The sequence below is a fragment of the Convolutriloba macropyga genome, chromosome 11 (genome assembly GCF_964194025.1).
Source record: "Convolutriloba macropyga chromosome 11, txConMacr16.3, whole genome shotgun sequence".
Classification (NCBI taxonomy): domain Eukaryota; kingdom Metazoa; phylum Xenacoelomorpha; order Acoela; family Convolutidae; genus Convolutriloba; species Convolutriloba macropyga.
Window position 1 is genome coordinate 46,851,548 of NC_134478.1, and position 22,261 is coordinate 46,873,808.

General features: G+C 31.3%; 1 protein-coding gene across 1 annotated transcript in view; it reads left to right on the forward strand.

The window, feature by feature from the left end:
* Positions 1-903: 903 nt before the first annotated feature.
* LOC142349150 (uncharacterized) overlaps positions 904-22,261 on the forward strand; it is a 107,667-nt gene continuing 86,309 nt past the window's right edge. The window contains exon 1 of the mRNA XM_075400564.1: positions 904-1,750. The gene's annotated coding sequence lies outside the window, so the exon portion shown is untranslated. The remainder of the gene's footprint in view (positions 1,751-22,261) is intronic.

Consider the following 22,261-nt stretch of genomic DNA (forward strand, 5'->3'; position numbering starts at 1 on the left):
CAAGCCCCGAACACTAACCAGCACCCCCCCCCCCCCCCCCCGCTTGGACTGTCTTTTCTCTCTCGGTGTGTGTCTATATAAATTTGTTTCTCAGCTTATACTTTATTGTGTTCTTCCTTTCCTTCTTCCGCTTTCTCAACACTCTTAAAGCCGAACAACAGGTTAGCCGAAAATGTTTACTTCGTTTCAGTTTCAAATGGATTTTAAGTCCTTAAGGCTTTGTCTAAGCAGCGTTAAACAAACAATTCAAAAGGTCTATTTTTTAGTTGACAAAACTGCTATCAAGCTGCCTTCCCCATAAGGAAAGCAATCAATATTTTTAATTAGGGTTGTTTGAGAACATGAGAATATTACACCGAACTAGTCGACGTCATTCAGAAATTAAAATTCAACTGGATTATAAAGCAGTTTCGACAGTGTTAACATTTTTTGTTGTTGTCCTATTTTGTCTCTCGAAAAGGCTGGAATTTAATGTAACAATTTTTTATAAAGTTAAGAACTGGAAAAATTCAATATTAGTCTATTGATTTTTTTGTGTATTATTTTTGTATTTAGTTGCCATTCCTGTCGATTTTCGGCTTTGTATGCATTGGGTATGAATGACCATGTAAAACTTAATCATCGTCATAATCTGAAGCTGTGATTTGTTCATTTGCTCAATATTTCATCATTCTTTCTCTCAATATATACTTTCTCCTTTTCTCTCTCACTTTTTTATATATACACTAATTTTATATATCTTTCTCTTATTTTCTCAATATTTTATATCTCCTACATATTCCCATTATTTCAATCCGCTAATCACAACTAACACCAACGCTAACCCCCCTTATACCCTTATCCATGCACAACAGCGACAAATTCACCCCCTCCCACCCCCCCCCCCCCCCCGATTGTTGAAAAAGGAAGAAAAAGACGTACTTGGTTATGAATGATCACACGGACGGCTTAGTATATAAATTATTTATCAATCAAACAAAATAAATATTTCATATCTTACTTCATACGCCCTGCACGTTTCCTTTGAATTGAATTAAACCGTCCAAAATTGTACTGCCACTATACACTTAATTCTCTCCAAAAGTTCAATATTTTTTCACTCTCATACAGCACACTTGAAAACGTTACCCCTTTCTAAAGCTTTGTAATTTTAATATGAACTGACCAGCCCCCAATAATGGTTTAATTTGTACTCTTTTATCTTTTGATTAGGAAAAAATCTGTCGAGAACAGAAAAATTATTACAATATTTTTTGGGTTTGATTAGTTGTTATTTTCACGCAAAATCAGACCTTGAGATTATTTTCTTATTTTTTCGAGGGGACGTTTTCTCATTTTCTTAAATATAAGAGTTGAAATTATTTTCCAGCAACCTTAATACTGATTCTTACGTCTTCGGGTAACTGCAAATCTATTTATAAAATCCTTTAATGCCGAAACTGAAATCTAATTTGGCTTATAACAATGTTTAACTTGAGAATTCCATTAAAACATTTCTGAAATTTACCCTAAAAATTACATAAAAGTACTTTCGCTTTAGTTACATCGCGATATCACATTAAAATTGTTTAGATGATAACAATCTATTTCTAAAGAATTATCTTTATTAATTTATTGATTTCATGAAATTACTACTAACCGAAAGAGATATTGGCGATAAAGCATCGCAAACTTATCATCATTATAGAAGTAATTTAAATTCAGTTATGCCTGAACAGGATTTTCTATCGATTTATCTTTTCAAATTCCGGTAAGTGTTCTTCCTCTTGTCATTTTTGTCTATATAAACTTGTCATTTTTTGTCTTCTGAAAAAGAAAACTTGAACTAGTTATTTTGTCTCTGTTTTTCTTAAAACAAAATATTCACAGTTCGGGAGGTTTATTTTGTGCAGTATAATGTAGTACTTAATCTTAAGTTTTTTGGTAACTGTCAACAAGCTAGCTAAATTTTCAGGAAGGCATGTTATTCAATAGATATTAAAGTACTACACAAATATGTTGTTTTGGTGTTCAGTTTTCAATTTGCCACAGAAATGTCGAAACAGTTTACGCATGATCAATTTTTTTAAGGAGAATCAGTGACGGTAAAAAAAAATCATAAAAAACGCACTCAAAACTTTCGGGAACTAATTGTTCAAATACAATATTTCGTGACCTAATTGTTCAAAACCCAGTAATTGGTGGAAGCAATTATATGATCAACTGGTTTTTTTTCTTCCGTCAATTTTGTCCAATCGATAAATTCATTGTAGAGAGCTTTAGGTGGTAACATTAGAAAACCCTACAAGCGTTGAGTTTGAAATTAAAATTTCTATGAATTTCGTTTTTTTTTGAGAAGTTGTCGAGGTTTTTATATTTTTGGGTACATTCGATATCTGACGGAATTTTGTTTACTGGTCGCGTTATTTTTGTTCATTTCAAGGTTTTTTAAATGAAATTTTTGATACAAAATTTTACGTACTGCGGAAATTGCGAAAAATTGCCTGTTTTTATAGACGGAGTTCCATTAATTAGAAGTCCGATTGACGATCAAATGAGGCCCAATGAACATAGTTCTTGTTGTCAGGGAATAGCTCAGGGTTTTCATGGTTTTGACACTGTCTTATCATAAACTTTTAGTAAATTTTTGAGTTTTCTCTTCATTTGTTGCAATGTTTGAAGACCAATTATTTAGTCTTAATCATTTATTTAACTCTTCAATTGGTTTCTAAGGAGGATTAAGTGAACCTATCTAATGCTTTGGGTTGATACCTAATAAAAAAATTTGAGACAACTTTTTAATTTTCGTTTTTTAAAATTAATTTCCGAAAACTTGCACGCCAGTACCACTGATGACAGCTCCAATAGTAATTTTACTGAAACAATAATAAATCTGGTCGGCGATCTTATGTTTCAGTTTGTGGATTTGATTTTTCCCTAGGAGATTTCATAAACTTTTTTTAATAGCTTTTTGGGCATTTACTCAATTTTTTTGAAGAATTTTCACAGCTTCATAATATTGAGTTCTCATTGGCGTTGAAAATTCACACATTTGATTGTAAAACAAACTTTCACCTAATTTCTTAAGGTTATATTAGCTTCAATACTTTTTCTCATTTTTTTAATGTCAATTTCTGCTTAATTTATGTTCATTTTTTAACATTTTCCCATTTTTTGAAGTCACATTATCACGATATGGACAGGTACCATTAGATTGATTTATTCGTTAACGGCTTCGAGACTTTTCGTAACTAATTTTTTATCGACTTTCAGGTTTTTGCTTGTATTTGTTGTTAATTTTGATAGACGTAAAAATTATTCTGATCAGAGAGAGTTCTCATTTGCTTCTTATTGATGTCTAAATAAGCCTATTTATTGCCATCAATTGATAACTAATGCTTTTAATGATTTTGATTTTGTTTGTTTCATAATTTCAGAACTTTGCCTCTTTTCTCTATTTTTCTTCTTCGTAAATTGGTCTCATCAATGTGAGGTCTCTTCCAAATTCCTGTAAAGCAAATTTTAAACCCTCTATTGGTTTGCGACTTATAATTAGTGTTCTATGATTCTTACACTATGCATTTTCAAAAAAACTTTGTGACTGATAGATATTTGTATTTCTTTTTTTGGCTTTTAACGTATGCCCTTTAATAACAGGGCCCATTGAATTTCAAAGTAGACCTAAGTTAATATTTATAATCTTTGAATTTATAGTAACTGAAAGTAGTAAGCCGAAATAATATGCTATAATGTTTTTAATTTCTTAAATAATTTTTGTTTTTATATTTTGTTTATAAATATTTCACTATTTCTGTATCCGTTGTGTTTTCGTGATCTTGTCCTCTGACTTCGTCGCATCAAATACAGCACCATTGGTTTCACATGGAGTTTTATCCAGAATTTAAATGAATTTAATATTTTATCTTTTATATAAATGTCTATGAAATTTTGTATGTTTTTATTTGTTGGTCAGTTGATAAGTATCACCACAGACAACTCCAATTCGCTTCCTAAGAAACTGTATGTTTTTTCTAGAGTTTTTCATCTAAAAAGCTAATGCTTTCAATGACATTTGAAATTATTTGGTTGGCATAGCGTTATTTAGTTCATTAAATAGTTTGTGTTTGTAATTTTTCTTAAGCTCAAACATCTATTTTCGAACATCGCTTCATTTGGTAACATTTTTTGCGAATGCACATTACCAAGCCTCCTTGTTGAGTTTTCTTTTACAATTTAAGTGCGAATCTAAACGGCTGAAATGCACTGGCAATTAGATCAAGATTTCATTAACCGGCCTCAAAACAGTCATCCTTTCAGAAGGAGTAGTTTGAAAAAAAAAATAACAACTTAGTTTTTCTAACTGTCGCCAAGCCCAAATGGTATCATTCAACATCTTACAAAAAGGATTGGTTTAAAACATTATTTTGCAAGCTTCTTTAATAAGTTAGTCAAAATACATAAACTTCTATAACAGAAGCTTAAGGTGAGAGGATTTTCAAAAAAGGTATTCGTGCAAGCGAGGTTATTATTAGTATCATTGTAGACTTACAATCAAAAGCGTTTTGATTGAAATAAAGAACCATCTGTTTTGAGGTCAAAACACTTTTCAAAGTTTTTAACGTAAAAAGAAGTCAAATTGAAGCAGGGATTTCGGTAACGATAGACTGAAATGGAGCAAAAGGACGAGTAGTTTCAAAGCGTAAAATTTTTTCAAACTCCTTCAAATTGAAAACAAAATTGGTTTGCAAAAATTTCGGATATTTTTTCACGCAATGCAAATAACTGCTGTTTTGGCGTTTTGTCAATTTCTGCAAATGACTTCAAAGCTGAAAAGTATGATGCAATTGTTCATACGTTGATGGCGATTAATTTTTTTGGCTGTGATTCTAAACGTTTTTGAATTGTAATTAGGACTTTATTGAAAGAAAAGCTAAATGGAAAAAAAGTCCATTTGCGTTTTAAAAGGCATGATTGGAGCTATATATTTTTTTGTCTGAACAGTGTGTTTTTTTCATGAAACTAACATTGAGGCTTTTAAAAAATTTTGTTCAGATTTTGAGTTCTTTTTCTTCTTTTTGAAGTATTATCTCTACAGTTGATTAAGGAGCAGACAATTGGTTCCTATTAAACCATTTGTGAACTGTTTTAACGTTTGGTTAATTAACTTAAGGTTTTTTTGCTAATGATGATATGTGATTTTTGAGCTTTTAATAAATTTTTATGTTCTGCTTTTCTTTGTTTTTTTTTGTTTTTTTTTGTTAATTTTTTGATCTCATTGATGTCGAATATAATGGGGCTCTAGAATTAGGCAATTATGAAGCAGGCAGGCTCGTTAATGAAGAGATAACAAAAATAGATGTTAGAGTTTTAAAAAATTGTTTCGCACCCAAACTACGAATTGAATTACATAATGCCATGCCTTATTACAGCGCTCACAAGACCTGCCAATAAAAAGACCACGCGAAAAAAAAAACAAACCAAATAATCAAAACTAAAAAAAAATTACGGAATTTAATCTGAATATCTAAATGTAAAACCACCTAGTAAACAACGTCAAAATGCAATCAGATAAAACCGTAACTACACAATTTTTTTAGATAAACAGCAGATGGAAAATTTTCTTAATGAGACTTGGTAACAAGTCGACAAAGAGAACGAACAATGAGGTGAAATTCAGAAATTAATCAAGGTTTTTTAAACCAAGAAGTTTCAAAAGTCTTAAGCATCATTAGCTTTTAACTAAATAATCCTTGATAAATTGCTAGAAAGTCAATACAAAACCAGAAGGTTCTGTCCTTGCTTAAACTAAGCCATAAAAACGAATTAAAGAAGAATTCTATTAATTTACAAACGATTTGAGAAAACACAAACTATTGCTACCATTAAAATCATTAGCTATTATCTGAATACTATGTATTTTTTATTCAATTGTTGGTTCTACTATTTCAGTTGAATGATTTATATTGAGAGAATAAATAAGTTTGCTTGGGCCACATTTGAAGACTATTGGGATATGTTATTACGCGATTGTTCTGAAAGAAGAGAAAAAGAAACACAAAAATTGACCACTCAATAAACGTTTTTATAAACGCATATTGTCCAACAAACAAAACATCAAAGACAAATAGTAGCAGTAGAAATGTTATTTTTTAAAAACAGAAGAATTTGGATGGGACTTCTCATTGATGAAAATAAGTTACAATTTGACGAAAAGAACAACAGAAACTGAAAAGTTTGAAAAATATTTCAAAAGGTATATCATAAACTTTAAGACTATACGCTATAAACTGACTGCTTCTGGTAACATCATTCATTCAATCCTCAATTACAAGATTATGAGACCTGTCGGCAATTTACGACTACCTAAAGAACAAAAAACAGGCAAAAACAGCAAATTCAGGAAAAAAATTGATCGAGAAAAGTTTAGAAGGCTTTAAAAAAATGAACTTTTCACTAAAAAAATTTTCTATTTTCACTTGATTTGTAATAGAAATTTGATTCCTCTTTTTTATCAATATAACTTCAAAAAATCAACAAATATCACAATAACATTGGAACCACGAAAAATTTGAGAAAACTCGTATTAAAAACGCCATTAAATTCACTAGCCTTCAACGGAAGCCAGTAAATACGCTAAATTATGCCTCGATGGGCCAAACAGTTTATTTGCCATTCATATTTTTTATCAATAAGACCTTACAACAAGTTGTTGACAACGAAAACAACAAAAATAGTGGCGAAAACCAAAAATTCAGTTGAAAAGTACCAGAAGAAATTGTCGAAGCAATGTTAATCCTAAGCTCTTCTCTGAAAAGTTTTTCAATGATTCGTTGAACGCTTCCCTAAACCAATGGCAACTATCAGTAATAGATAACAAAACAAGATTTCAAAAGGATCCAAATATATGAAAAGGTACCCGAAAACTTAAAAAAATTTATGGAATCTCGTGGAATTGAAGTTTTAAAACTAATATGTAGAAAACAATAGCGTTAACCAGATTAATTTTGACTGCAGTTTGTCAGTACTGAGATATACTAACAGTCCACGAAAAAATTTTAGGATTGGTTAATGTTAAAAAAATTTTTTCGAAAACTTATTTCTAATTTCTTAACAGCCATTAAACTCAAAAGCTTTCAACGGAAGTCAATAATTATGCTCAGATATAACCCGATGGGAGGCAAAAGATGTTTGTCATGCATAGCTAATCAATAAGACATCACAATAAGTCTTATGACTGTGAAAACAACAACAAAAACAGGCGAAACCAAAAATTCTGTAAAAAAAAGTGCGAGAAGAAAGTGTCGAAGCCATTTAAACAAAAAGCTTTACTATGAAAATTTTATCGGTGATACACTGAACGTTTTTTAGGCCAATGAGAGCTATCAATATTTGGATAATGTGTTAAGACTTCAAAAGTAAACAATATTACAAAATTTTCCAACATTTTTGAAACTTTTTGAAATTTTTTGTCATTGAAGTCATATATTCAATAGTTAGAAGTTAAATCCGCTTACCAGATTAATCTTAGTTTCAGTAGAATGCAAGTGTGTCCTTAAAATACTGAGACTGACTAACAGTTCACGAAAATAGGTTTATGATTAGTTAATGTTCAAAAAAATTCCGAAAAATTATTTTTAAAGTCTTTTTTAAAATCATTAGTTGTCCATTCAAAGCAATAAAGATTTTCATTTAATTGCTGATTACGGAATATATTGCAATGTTAGTCAATAATTCCATGCCATAGAACTCCAAAATATTAGTAAGACCTCAAAAATTCGAAATTTCATTTAAAATTACGAAATCTCAGAGTCGAACCCAAAAAAACATGAGCAATTCCTTGAAAACGATTTTTTTTGTTCATCGGTCTTCATTTGACTGTAAAGGAGGTTTGTCATTTATGGAACCTCAATATGAAAAGTGACTTGTCTCTAGTTGATTTAAAAAAGCAAAAAAGAAGAAAAGTTTTATAAGAAAAAGAGCTCTCAACTAGAATTCGATTTTTTTTATAGTGAACTTCCCTATGAGACCAGAACTAGTCTTTTTATCGCCTTTAGTCTATTAGGAACACAAAATGAGTTCATTTTTTGGCGTGAAGTTTAATTTTGAAATACTATGTTTATGGAAAACATTTTAATTTGAAGAAAAATTACACTAAAAGTGAACAAATAATCCGTGTTCACACAAAACATCAATCATCGGTAAATCCTCGAAGAAAGCGAAAATCAAAAAAATCATTTTAATTTTGAATTCTACGCTGGACCAGCTTCTTTTTAATGATACCACTCACATTTCTCTGCGATGAATATATCGATCGGCCAAAATTGTCTGAACAAAAAAAGCCCATTTGAGTATATAGTTCCTACCCCCACAAGTGGGGTCGGAACAATTACAAGGCGTTAGTCGTCGATAAATTGATGTTCTTGTAGCCTTGACACCTTTGTTTTTGTTTGGCCGGTTTCTAGTTAATCTTTTTGGTTTTCTTATTGTGTTATCACTCAGCAACAATAATTAAGGATTCTTATCATGCTCGAGGTCAATATTTTTAGTTTTTGATGTTTTTTTTATATTGTTTTTCCTAAAAACAACAATTTCTTTTGAAAGCCGACATTAGCGTAAATATATCTTTGGGTTCTTTTGTACTTCTTCTTTGAGATGTTAGTTTGAGACCTGCTTTCATGGTTTATAAATTATTCGAGCGCACTTAATAAATCTTTTTTGATGAGGCAATTTCTAAATTCAGTAGACTTCGAAGTAAAATCAAAATAATTTCTATGAAATTTCTATCCTCATTGTAAAATGGCAATAGAGCATCAATCGATGAATCGTATGAATTTATCATGATCTATAGGTAAAATTCTCTGAGTATGGGTATTTTACTTTAAAAAATTATTTTTTTTTGTCACATTTATTGTTGATTTGATTCTCAGTTTGATTTCATATAGTGGTTTTTGTATTTTTAGCAGATCGTGTGTAGTTTTTTTTGTACTGTAGCGTCAATGTTGGCGTCGACTGATATCAATTTTTAGCTCAAAGGCGACCCACTACACGACGGGTAATTTAAACTACACCTTTCTTGGCTTATGTAATTCACGTGTCAATGTTTTAAATACTTGACGCCTTCAGGTAATTTGTTTGATGATAAAGCAGGCGTTTTTTGTTCACACGCAGCGATGGCTGAAAACAACAAGAAGAGAGGAAAAAATAAACAAAAAAGGAGAGGCAAATAGTTGCTTCAAAATTGCTCTCAACAAGATTTTAACTCCCACTTTACCACGAGAGGTAAAAGCATTCTTCATATCGGAAACACACGTGACGTTGAGAGATTTGTGAATAATTTATAAGAAATTTCGCATCATAAAACAGTCTTTTTACTGTGTTCTAGTCAGAAATTGATCGAATTTTATAGACTGTATTTAGATACCATAAAAGTTCCTTCTACCTTCCCACGTGTATCAAAAAATCACCTGAATCAAACTGATAAAATTACAAATTTCATTTCAGCTGATGCTTTTCCCATTTTTACGCACTTCCCCTTCCATCTTCTGCTTTCGTTTATCTTTTTAAACCTGTACTCTTGTGGCCTCTCGGCGTGAAAATATAGAGCTTAATGAATTGTTGAAATTTATTGAAATTTACCAAAAAAGTGTTAAAATTGAACCTCAGACAACTTGATATTTGAAACAGAGTGTTTAAGAGTGAAATAGTTGAAGCTTTGTTTAATGGAAAACCTAAAACCCTGGTGCAGGTTAGTCTAATTCATTTCCTTTTTGTTTACTATTCTCACTTAAAACAGTTATCTGAACGTGAACCCAACCCAAATTATCTCTTGTCAAAATTTCCATTACCATTTTTTGCACCAACTTTTGCGTCAATTTAAGTGCAAAATTAAAAGTTTCAGTGAAATATCACCAAACTCCAATGATTCCAAATTTTTTATTGCGGAAGATCTTGTAAGAGGTGTCATGACATTTTTTTGTCCTGTTAGGTCTCATCAATTCTTGCACGATATTACTTCCGCTGGGAAAATTTCATCCTGTAAGATATGATATGCTTATTTTCAATTCTTATCGGATAATAAGTCAGTTATCCGAAAAAGAGCAGATTTATAAAAATGAAATTGAAAATTCGATAAGAACGTATTAGTTGGTTCATATCTCGTAGGATACCATAAGACACATTTATGAACATTAAAAAACTAAATAAATTGCTCAGAACTACATGGATCACCTTTATTGTTAAAATATCCCGCATTGAGAACAATTAGAAAAAAACTATTTCGAGAAAATTGTGACACAAAATCCTCTAGCAGAAAATAACCAAAGTTTTTCCCTATAACCTATTGAATCCATTTAATCGATATTGAGTGACATCACAATAATCGTTTCAAATTATCGCAAGTTTTAAAATGGTTTGAATTATGACTCCAGAAACTCTTGTAAAAACTTTGTTTGATTATCCTATTTGTCAACAACAGCGATCTTACAAATAATATAATGATGAGAAAGTTGATTTGTATCTATGGTTTGAAGCCAGAATGATGACTGTTGTTGGTCAACATGCTGATATACTTAGTTGTTTAACACTAAAATGATTAAAAAAATACATACAAGGCCCTTTACATCATCTCAAAAACTATACATCGAAAGATGATTCCGAGATTGAAAAATTGTTTTTTAAATCAATTTCTCACCGCTTGATGCTGTAAATGGTGCACTTATGTAGTCTACTAAATCACTTCTTATTGAAAAACAATTTAAAGGTCGCACAATTTTGAGACTTTTTATGGAAGATGCGTACTATGCAAAATATTATAAAGCACAACTTGTTCTGTAAGGTCTGAAAAAATATCTTCCTAAAAATAAAATATGAAGTCTTCATGCGAATATATATTAAACTGCTATCGTCTATAATTATGGGAACAAACTATATTTTACAAAAGAGCCAAAAACAATTGAGACCATACAGCCATCTCAGAAGTCATCAGTTTTTCATAAATGATGTAGAGCTTTAATAACTAAATTTTAAATTTTAGAAAAATTGCTATTTAGAATTTTGGTTTTTTCTTTTGCCCGTATTAGGGTGCTCAAGAAGAGTCTTTACAAAGAACTTCATTGTAATTGTTATTTTGTTGGAACGCGCATCAATGGATTGTACCATATTGCACCATAATTTAACTGAATATTGGGCTGATTTATAATTTAAGTTCAGATGTCATAATTCGTTTGAAGGTCAGAAAAAATTGTCCTTCAAAATTCCATTATTCATTCATGCTGCGTGCTCAGCATTTTGCTATATAGCTCCGCCTAATTGAGTTTTTTTGTCAAATAGTTCATTTTTTAAAGTTGGTAGTTCATAGGATCAAAAATGTAAAAAATATTATGATATGAAAACTGGTATTAAATCTGGAAAAAACTAGAAAAAATCTTGCGTTTCCAGATGATGGCCCATATTGGACGGTGACCAATATTGGTGGACAAAGCACATAAATGGTTTGCTCATTTTCTTTGATCATTATTTGTGGATGGAATACAGCTTGTCGAATTAATAAACTTGCCCTTTGTTGAGTTTATTTTTCTGCATTGCAACCATTCATTGTTTCACCTTTCATCATTTTTCGGTATTTTATATTTGAAGACAACACTCCAAAAGATATTCAAGGCTCGAAAAAAAACTGAAACATGTTTAAAATATTGTGGACAGATTTGACTGTAATATGATTTGCTTCAAGCGGTAAGTTTACATGCAACATAGTCTCGCAAATCCGAGCTCAATTCCAAAAGCTTTGATGATTTTATGACCGTTGCCCAAGAAACATGCGAGCCTCCGCGGCCAAGAATGAAAAAGATACTACTTCCGAGGCGTTCAAGTCACATTTTAGCGATTTATAAGAGATCATGTCATCCAAATTGATGCCAAGTTAATACTTTTTTATAGTCGAAATTGCCTTGCGCCAATTTTGATAAATGATTGGTTTTTTTTTGCAAAAATCATAGAATTGACTAATTCAGGGTAGTTTGAAACGTTATCTCAAACTGTTTTGAAAGGTTTTGATTATTACGGGGAAAACGCAAAGTTGTCTAATTCTGATCGTTTTGGGCCTTGTGGAAGAATACAAAAGTAACAATACTTCGTCTCTTATTTTCTCACTGCGTTATTTAATTTTGCGGCAAAAATTGTTATAAAAACAGTGGTCAACGGTTATGGATATGCACATTAATGGCGTAACTTGTATTGACGGTTGTTACACAATTATTGTCAATGAACCTGAGCATGCAATTCTTGACAAATTTTGGTCCACCAGTCGTAAATTTTATTGCTCGGTTATTTATCGAAAATTTTTGAGATTCAATTCTTAACTGTTCTCGACCTAAGTCTTGCTGAAATGTGTAACCCTGGAACTTTCAAAACTAGCAATTGAATTTATAATCCACATTTAGTTTTTCGATTGTTTTTTTTTCTGCAATTATACATCAGCCAGGCATAAAAATTGAACTAAATATGTTACGGCCGAGCATTAATAATTTCCTCAAACAATTATTTTATTAAATCAAATTACGTCAATTCTACACCGAAATCCTGACGAGCATTTGAAATTTTCTCTGGATATTCTACATGGTTAATCCTGGTGCAGGTTAGTCTAATTCATTTTATTTTTGTTTACTATTCTCACTTAAAACAGTTACCTGAACGTGAACCCAACCCAAATTATCTCTTGTCAAAATTTCCATTACCATTTTTTGCACCAACTTTTGCGTCAATTTAAGTGCAAAATTAAAAGTTTCAGTGAAATATCACTAAACTCCAATGATTCTAATTTTTTTATTTCGGAAGATCTTGTAAGAGGTGTCATGACATTTTTTTGCCCTGTTAGGTCTCATCAATTCTTTCACGATATTAGTTCCGCTGGGAAAATTTTATCCTGTAAGATATGATATGCCTATTTTCAGTTCTTATCGGATAATAAGTTAGTTATCCGAAAAAGAGCAGATTTATAGAAATGAAATTGAAAATTTGATAGGAACGTATTAGCTGGTTCATATCTCGTAGGATCTCATAAGACACGTTTAGGAACACAAAAAACTAAATGAATTGCTCAGATATACATGGATCACCTTTATTATTAAAATATCCCGCATTGAGAACAATTAGAAAAAAAACTATTTAAAGAAAATTTGTGACACAAAATCCTCTGTAGCAGAAAATTGTTTTACAATAACCAAAGTTTTTCCTTATAAGCTATTAAATTCATTTGAATCGATAATGAGTGACATCACAATAATCGTTTTGAATTATCGAAAAAATTTTTAAATGGTTTGAATGACTCCAGAAACTCTTGTATAAACTTTGTTTGATTATCCTATTTGTCAACAACAGCGATCCTACAAATAATATAATGATGAGAAAGTTGATTTGTATCTATGGTTTTAAGCCAGAATGATGACTGTTGTTGGTCAACATGCTGAAATACTTAGTTGTTTAACACAAAGTTGATTAGAAAATACATATTAGGCCCTTTACATCATCTCAAAAACTATGCATCAAAATATTATTCCGAGATTGAAAAATTCTTTTTTAATCAATTTCTTACCGCTTGATGCTGTAAATGGTGCACTTAAGTAGTACTAAATCACTTCCTATTGAAAAACAATTTAAAGGTCGCACAATTTTGAGACTTTTTATGGAAGATGCGTACTATGCAAAATATTATAAAGCACAACTTGTTCTGTAAGGTCTGAAAAAATATCTTCCTAATAACAAAATATGAAGTTTTCATGCAAACTTTTGTTCAACTGCCATCGTCTATAATTGTGTGAACAAACTTTATTTTACAAAAGAGCCAAAAACATTTGAGACCATACAGCCAGCTCAGAAGTCATCAGTTTTTCATAAATGAAGTAGAGCTTTAATTCCTAAATTTTAAATTTTAGAAAAATTGCTATTTAGAATTTTGGTTTTTTCTTTTGCCCGTATTAGGGTGCTCAAGAAGAATCTTTACAAAGAACTTCATTGTAATTGTTATTTTGTTGGAACGCTCATCAATGGATTGTACTGTATTGCATCATAATTTAACTGAATATTGGGCTGACTAATATTTTAAGATCAGATGTTTTAGTTCGTTTGAAGGTCAGAAAAATTTCTTATTCAAAATTCCATTATTCATTCATGCTGCGCGCTCAGCATTTTGCTATATAGCTCCGCCTAATTGAGTTTTTTTGTCAAATATTTCATTTTTTGAAGTTGGTAGTTCATAGAATCAAAAATGTAAAAAATATGATATGAAAACTGGTATTAAATTTGGAAAAAAAACTAAAAAAAACTTGTTTCCTGATGATGGCCCATATTGGAGGGTGACTAATATTGGTGGACAAAGCACATAAATGGTTTGCTCATTTTCTTTGATCAATATTTGTGGATGGAATACAGCTTGTCGAATTAATAAACTTGCCCTTTGTTGAGTTTATTTTTCTGCCTTGCAACCATTCATTGTTTCACCTTTCATCATTTTTCGGTATTTTATATTTGAAGACAACACTCCAAAAGATATTCAAGGCTCGAAAAAAAACTGAAACATGTTTAAAATGTTGCGGACAGATTTAACTGTAATATAATTTGCTTCAAGCGGTAAGTTGACTTGCAACATAGTCTCGCAAATCTGAGCTCAATTACAAAAGCTTCGATGATTTTATGACCGTTGCCCAAGAAACATGCGAGCCTCCGCGGCCAAGAATGAAAAAAATACTACTTCCGAGGCGTTCAGATCACATTTTAGCGTCACATTTTAGGCGTCACATTTTAGCGATTTATAAGAGATCATGTCATCCAATTTGATGCCAAGTTAATACTTTTTTTATAGTCGAAATTGCCTTGCGCCAATTTTGATAAATGATTGGTTTTTTGCAAAAATCATAGAATTGACTAATTCAGGGTAGTTTGAAACGTTATCTCAAACTGTTTTGGAAGGTTTTGATTATTACGGGGAAAAAGCAAAGTTGTCCAATTCTGATCGTTTTGGGCCTTGTGGAAGAATACAAAAGTAACAATGCTTCGTCTCTTATTTTCTCACTGCGTTATTTAATTTTGCGGCAAAAATTGTTATAAAAACAGTGGTCAACGGTGATGGATATGCACATTAATGGCGTGACTTGTATTGACGGTTGTTACACAATTATTGTCAATGAACCTGAGCATGCAATTCTTGACAAATTTTGGTCCATCAGTCTTAAATTTTATTGCTCGGTTATTTATCGAAAATTTTTGAGATTCAATTCTTAACTGTTATCGACCTATGTCTTGCTGAAATGTGTAACCCTGGAACTTTCAAAACTAGCAATTGAATTTACAATCCACATTTAGTTTTTCGATTGTTTTTTTTTCTGCAATTATACATCAGCCAGGCATAAAAATTGAACTAATTATGTTACGGCCGAGCATTAATAATTTCCTCAAACAATTATTTTATTAAATCAAATTACGTCAATTCTACACCGAAATCCTGACGAGTATTTGAAATTTTCTCTGGATATTCTACATGGTTAATCACCAACCCCTGACGTCAGTTTTGCATGGAAAAAGTGACGTTTTGTAAAACTGCGGAAATTGCGGCTTGTCGCAATTTCACTTGAGCAGTTAAATACTGTGTCTTGCTAACGTGAAACTTTATTATTTTATTCAACCATCTAACTATCAGTTTGGTCCTGGAAGTTTAAGTAACTTGAGAGAAAGGAAATTAAAAACCTCTGATAGCTAAACATTAGGGTGACAAAAAGTTCTTTTTCTTTGACCAGACAAACGATTTATAATACGTTCGTTGAACGTGAGAGGTTGCGGAAGGTAGGTTTACTGTTCACAGACTTGAATTTTCCAAACCAAAAATCTAGATGCTACGTCGTCTCTATGGCGTCGTCCCTAGTGACTAACGAAGGACCTCTGTTTTGACAAATAATTCATGTCCACTTATGGCAAAAGCGGGTTCTCCTCTGTGAATTGTGTTCCATTCTGAAACCGAAAGTACCCCCTTAGATTCGTTTAAAACATAAACAGGGAAACATATAGGGATACAAATTTTTCGGTTTTGAATAGCCCCAACTTGAATTATTGAGTTATTGACCAGAGCTCAGAACAATTATTTGATTAGTTGATTGGAACTTACTGATTAGTTCCAGCAATCGAATTTATTATTCAGCAAAGCTGAAGGATTAATCATTTGGACTAATAAAACGACATTTAATGCGACGTTAATTTACAGTTTAGTGGATATAAAGTTAAAAAAGCGAACTGCACAACTTAGTATCCCGACAGTTTGTAAACCGCTAATAACGAACTGGGCGGTATAAAACTTTCCTTACCATTGATAGGAAAGCAGTCATAACAAGTTACGCTAACTGAAACGTTTGCCCACGCACACTTGAAACTCTAATTCTTAAAACCCGGGTAGTGTAAAACAATCTTTTTTAGGGTAATTTCCCACGACAAAAGGGTAGATTCTCCGTCGTAATTTGTCGTGGTTCAAGGGTTTCAAAGTATCATCGTTCAATTTTGTGCATGAATCTGCTGTATAGTTGAATTGGCAATACTTTTGCCCGAAAAGCATGTAAAAGAGCTGCTGATTTGTTACAATTGAACCATTTTTTCTTCCTTTTGCTTTGAAATATATCAGATGTTTTGCTATATTAGGAGAAAGTATACAAAAATAAAATTAGATTTATGTGTTTGAAGAAAAATATTTATTACATCTTTCTGAGAAACTGAGAAAGAAAAACTTGACAAAGTATTGTTTACACTTTTTTCTATTATGATTGATTTTTGAGGTCGCCCTTCTATGATAAATTGTTGCTAAATAAAGTCATCATAATTTTTTTAGTTAAAAATATTTGTAGAAAAACAATCGAAGCAATTATTTGTAAGCTGTATAAATTGCAATCCACGTCTGTTTCAACAAAACACATTATTGCGCTTTTCCAGTTTTGCTCAAGCCCATTTTGTGACGTCACAACTATTTGGGTTACCCACGCAAATAATTGGACTTGAAGTGACTGTGTATTATGTTGGATGACCGCAACTTCCTGTTATCCAGGACAATTTTGGGAGAATTAAGGATACAAACAGCAGGTGATTTTAGACACAAATCTTTTCTCTTTTTCCCACCACAAACAAAAGATCCGAGGAAAAAATCATTGTTGTTGATTCCCAATTTATTTCGTTGGTAAGAAATGTTGAAGAAAAATATTTATCATTTTTGTTAGAAAGAAAAACTTGTTAAACTTTTGAAGTTGCCTTTCTACAAAATGTTGCTAAATAAAGTCATCTTCTTTTGTTTGATCAAAAATTTTTACTGAAAACCAATTGATGTTTTCTGCCTGTTTTAAAACCAAATTTGGCTAATTTTTTTTCCTGTGAATTTCGGTTTAGACTTTCTAAACAAATAGTTTTACTTACAATATGGCTTTTAAGTGAATGGAACTTAAAACTATTTTGAAGGCAAACTCAACAAGTCATTTGACTAAATAGATCTTGCCAGGTAAGAATAAATAAACACAAAAACACAAAAATTCTGGTTCTAAAAGCGATGGATTTGTTACATTTTCTAGCGCATTAATTGTGAACGGAGTGGTCACTTTTTGACTCTAAATGGTTAATATTGATTAATTTATCTTGTAGCATATTGCTTTACTTTTAAAACAGACTCTCACAATTTTTTCCCTTGAACTGAATTACTTTTACCAGTTATGTTAACTTGCACTGCGCTTTAAATCGATCAATTTTGACTACATTAACCTGTCTATTGCTGTATTTGTTGTTCCTATTTTAATTTCTGTTTTTCAAGATCAAAGAAATTGTTTGCGACCAACTCTGCTCTTTTTTTAAAATTTCTAAAGCATTAAGCTGTTAAATATTTCCTACTTGGAGAGCTGAGAAATAATGTGAACTTTTTTTGAATGTATAAATATGCTATTCTCTACAAACGCATTTTGGATTCAATTACATATGAAATCAGTTTTTTCGTTCTACAAATTTTTATGATTATCTTGTTGAATTTTTTTCTTTCTTTTCTCGGTTTTTCACGCTTAAGTTATGCAGAGGTCTTTAAATTCTTAAGGCAGGTAAACGATTGACAGCAGGTTGGCTCTATAACAAGCAAATAGAATCCTCGATTGTTCAATATTTGATGATATTTTGTTGAAAACCTAGCCAGAAATATTTCGCAGAATGATTTTTGAATATTTGGCTCTATAATCCCTCTACTGTACTTTCCGTAATTTTTGAGGCATTCACTTATTACTTATTTATTCAAATTTTCCCTTGTAAAACGAAAATTCATTGATTAGAAAGATTTGGCAAGTACTTGCTACGATTCAGCAATTATAGTTATCAACAAGGCGACCCCGTAATGTGCAATTGCACATAAGTTTCCGACCCCACTCATCCACAATTTTGGCATGATTGTCTACCAAATGAGGATCATAGAAAAACCCAAAATTCAAGTATTTTTTTTAAAAAATTTGTGTATGAACGAAAAGATAGCCTCCAAAGCAAATAACTCATTGGAGTAATAAAATACATTCGATTGATGAGATATGCCAATATTTAGAAAGCGAGTCAAGACGAACACCAAAATCAAACAACAACAACAACAACAAACATTAATTACAACAAAAACTTTATTTCCGTTTTAAAGAACAAAAATTAATAACAAAGTCAAAATAGCGTCAGATAAAACTGATAATAAACAAAATAATTTTAAATTCACCAGAAAAGATATGGGACTACTCAATAAAAAGGCTTGGTAACAATTAGACAATAAAGAACAAAAACAGTAAAGTTGTAAAATTCGCTTTTTTTTTACAATTAATTTCAAAGTAATGAAAACCATTAGAAATCAACTAAAATATCCTACAGGTGTAAGATTGCCATCGCTTCTGTTGAAGGAATTATGAACTGCCGGTATTCACTGTTTTATGCGGTTACAAAAAGAAAAACAAATAGACAACAAACAAAAAATCAGTTAAAACTTGACAGAAAACACTTTCGAAACCGTAAAGCCATAATACGGCCATAAAAAAATGTTCGATTGCACTTTCTGCAAACCGATAATGTATTATGTAACCTCTCATTAATGAAGCTAGGTAACAAGTAGATAAAAAAGAAAATAAGTGCAAAATTACGTGACACTTTAATTTTATTTCGAAAAAAAAAAAATTTCCAAAGACATGAACGCCATTAACTACAAAATAAAATAATAAAATAGGTTCGTTTACTCTTCTATAGCAAGCTCTTGAGAATTGAAATTATCCAGAATATGTCTTACGTCTACAAAAAGAACGTCAAACATTAAAAAAAATCAAAAATTAATTTACTTTCTTTCCGTTTCGAAGCCAGTAAAGTCAACGAATTTTTTTAAAAACATGAGACTGTCTGACACCCATCCCTCTTGAAACCTTCATTTGACAACAGTAATGTCATATTTGGTTGGTAGTTAACGAGGACTAGATAACAAACAGACAATAAAAGGAGCAAAATTGCGAAAAAAAAAACAAAGTGTTTTTTTTAATTTACAAAACAATTGTTTTCATAGTCATGAAAGCCATCAGCTATCTACTAATATCAGAAAATCGGATCATCTATTCGTCCATGAAAAGCCAATGAAAGCGGGTCACTGTACTGGAAATTTCATACGACTAAAAAGACAAAGTAAAAAGGACAGTTAAAGACAAATTTTTAAAAATTCAAAAAAATTCTTCGAGAAAGTAGTGTCGAAGCCGTTAAAATCATAACCTATATCTTCAAAGATTTTAATATTATAATTAACGTCTTATTTTGAAAGCCATTAATGTGATATAGGAATTGTCAATATCGCAATAATGTGACAAAACTAGTAAACGTGAAAAATGGGCAATTACGTAAAATTTTTTTAAAAAAGTTGTGAAATCTATTAACATCAAAGCCATAAAACCATAGCTTAAGGCGTACAACCGCAATGAAGATTGAATTTGATTTCAATATAAAGAAGAAGCATTCTTTCATTGCTGACAATAAGCTACAAGTTGACCAAATTAAGAGAAAAAAGGCAAAGTTCAATAAGTCATTATTTATTTAAAAATCAAATACTTTTAAAAGTCAAAACTACCATAAGCTCTCAAGTAATCAACTAGATACAACAATGCGGAGGTTGTTAGGAATCCAATTGGACCTTTCATTAGTGAGCTTTGGTTTGAAATGTTCTTTTATTTAATTGATGTAGAAAAAATCGATTTTTTTTTTATAAAAAAGACCGACTGATTACAATCCGAACTACTTTGTTTTATACCAGTCCAAGATTGGTCCAAAAACAGCCCAGCTAATGATTTTTGTCCGTTAGGAACACTTAGTTTTTCGAATGTTCTAGATATTGAGAATTTGTTAGTTTAAAACTCAAAAATAGATGCTGCGTTTTTGATAATCAACGAATATATTCAGCAAAAAAAACAGCAAAGGTTTATTTACAGAGCACACTCAACGGAACTTGATGTAAAAAAGCCCCATTTCGAGTCTCAAAAGATTGTGTTAGTGGTGTTTGGGTCTGTACTTCCTGTAAATTTAATCAAACTGAACTAAAGAAACTCATTTCGTGCTGTTTTTGATGAAAAAGTCTTAATTTTGAAAAACTTATCCAGAATTTTTGACAAAAAATTAATAATAATTGCCTACATCAAAGTTTTTTGTCTTTACAAACAGAAACAACAACACTTTCTACTAAATTAACAAATTTTAGCAAAATTGTTGAAGTTTTAGTCAAAATTCCGGAAAATTTGAATAAAATCTCACCGGAACTCACTCTAATTTCTCAAAATTCAAACCTCGATAACTCCCTGTAAACATCGAAAATTAGAAAAATCTTTTTAATTCTATATCCTACGCAGGAATAGCTTTCTAATGATATCAGTCTCAACTCTCTACGATGAATATATCGACCGGCCAAAATTAACTGAACAAAAAAACCCATTTGAGTTTATAGTACTTCCCCCTCAAGAGGGCTCGGAACAATAAATGACTAATGATTTACTAATTAAAAATTGCGTAACATTTCCTTGCATGCCGTATTTAAAAAAAATTGCTGTCATGTCTACAAGTGTACCTATCAAGATATAGGATTTTAAACCAAATTAATTGGCTGAGAAACTTCCTGCATTGTAATATTATGCACTCTTTTAGCCCACAATCAGCATGTCTAACTTTTTGACAGAAAATTTAGTGCGATTCACCGTTGCTCGCAGCCACGTCCGTCCCTCTGTGGCCCTTAAGACTTAACATGAATCTATCAAAACCAAACGCGTGATTAGCTTGCAAAAAATACACGGATTGGCGCAACTTCTAAACACCTTAGAGCCAGCTTGCACATCGTATCTTAAAGCACGGAATGATTATGAGCAAATTATCCAGCTCTTATCCAATCGGTAACAAGGACTAGATAGTCTTGATATCCCAATGACTAAACTGAAAGATCTATATTTTGTTTCGTATACTTTTTTCACCAGCGTCTAGTCGGGTATAATGGTCGAGATTAGTGGCATACTTGTATACTTGTCATTAGAAAACCCACCAACTTTTGTTAAAAAATAATTTTTGCATTAATATTTTACTTTTTGCAATTGGCTAATTTTACTTTTTTGATTTATTGAAGGGTTTCCTACCGAACATTTCTAGTGTTCTTTATCATCAAGTTCTTGGAAATATTACGACCAGTCATTGAATTTTTTCGCAATTATATGCTGCTTTATTTTTTTCAAGATTATTGAGTGTCAAATAATAAACTTTGCTTCATTTATCCAATTTTGCCAAACATTAAACTATGAATTTCAGCTACTAGCAAATTTACATCTGTATTTGAGTTTCCTTAGCATCTCACTATTTGCTGGTTGACCAATATTCTTAAAAGTTAGTTTATGACATTTTCATCTGTTTTGAAACGATATTTGTTCCGACCCCTCTTTAGGGGAGGAACTATATACTCAACTCGGTTTTTTTGTTCAGACAATTTTGGCTCATCGATATATTCATCGTAGAGAGTTGTGAGTGATATAATTATAAGGCCCAGCCAGCTAAGATATGGAATTAATGAGATTTTTTTGGATTTCGTTTTCTAGAGCTAGTTATCGTGATTTTAATTTTTTTGAAAATTAGACCGATTTGCGTTATTTGCATTCACATTTTCCGGAATTTTTAGTTAAAATTTTGTCAATTTGGTAAAATACGTTAAAATTGAAAACAATAGTGTTGTTGCTTTAATTTTCAAAGACAAAAAAGT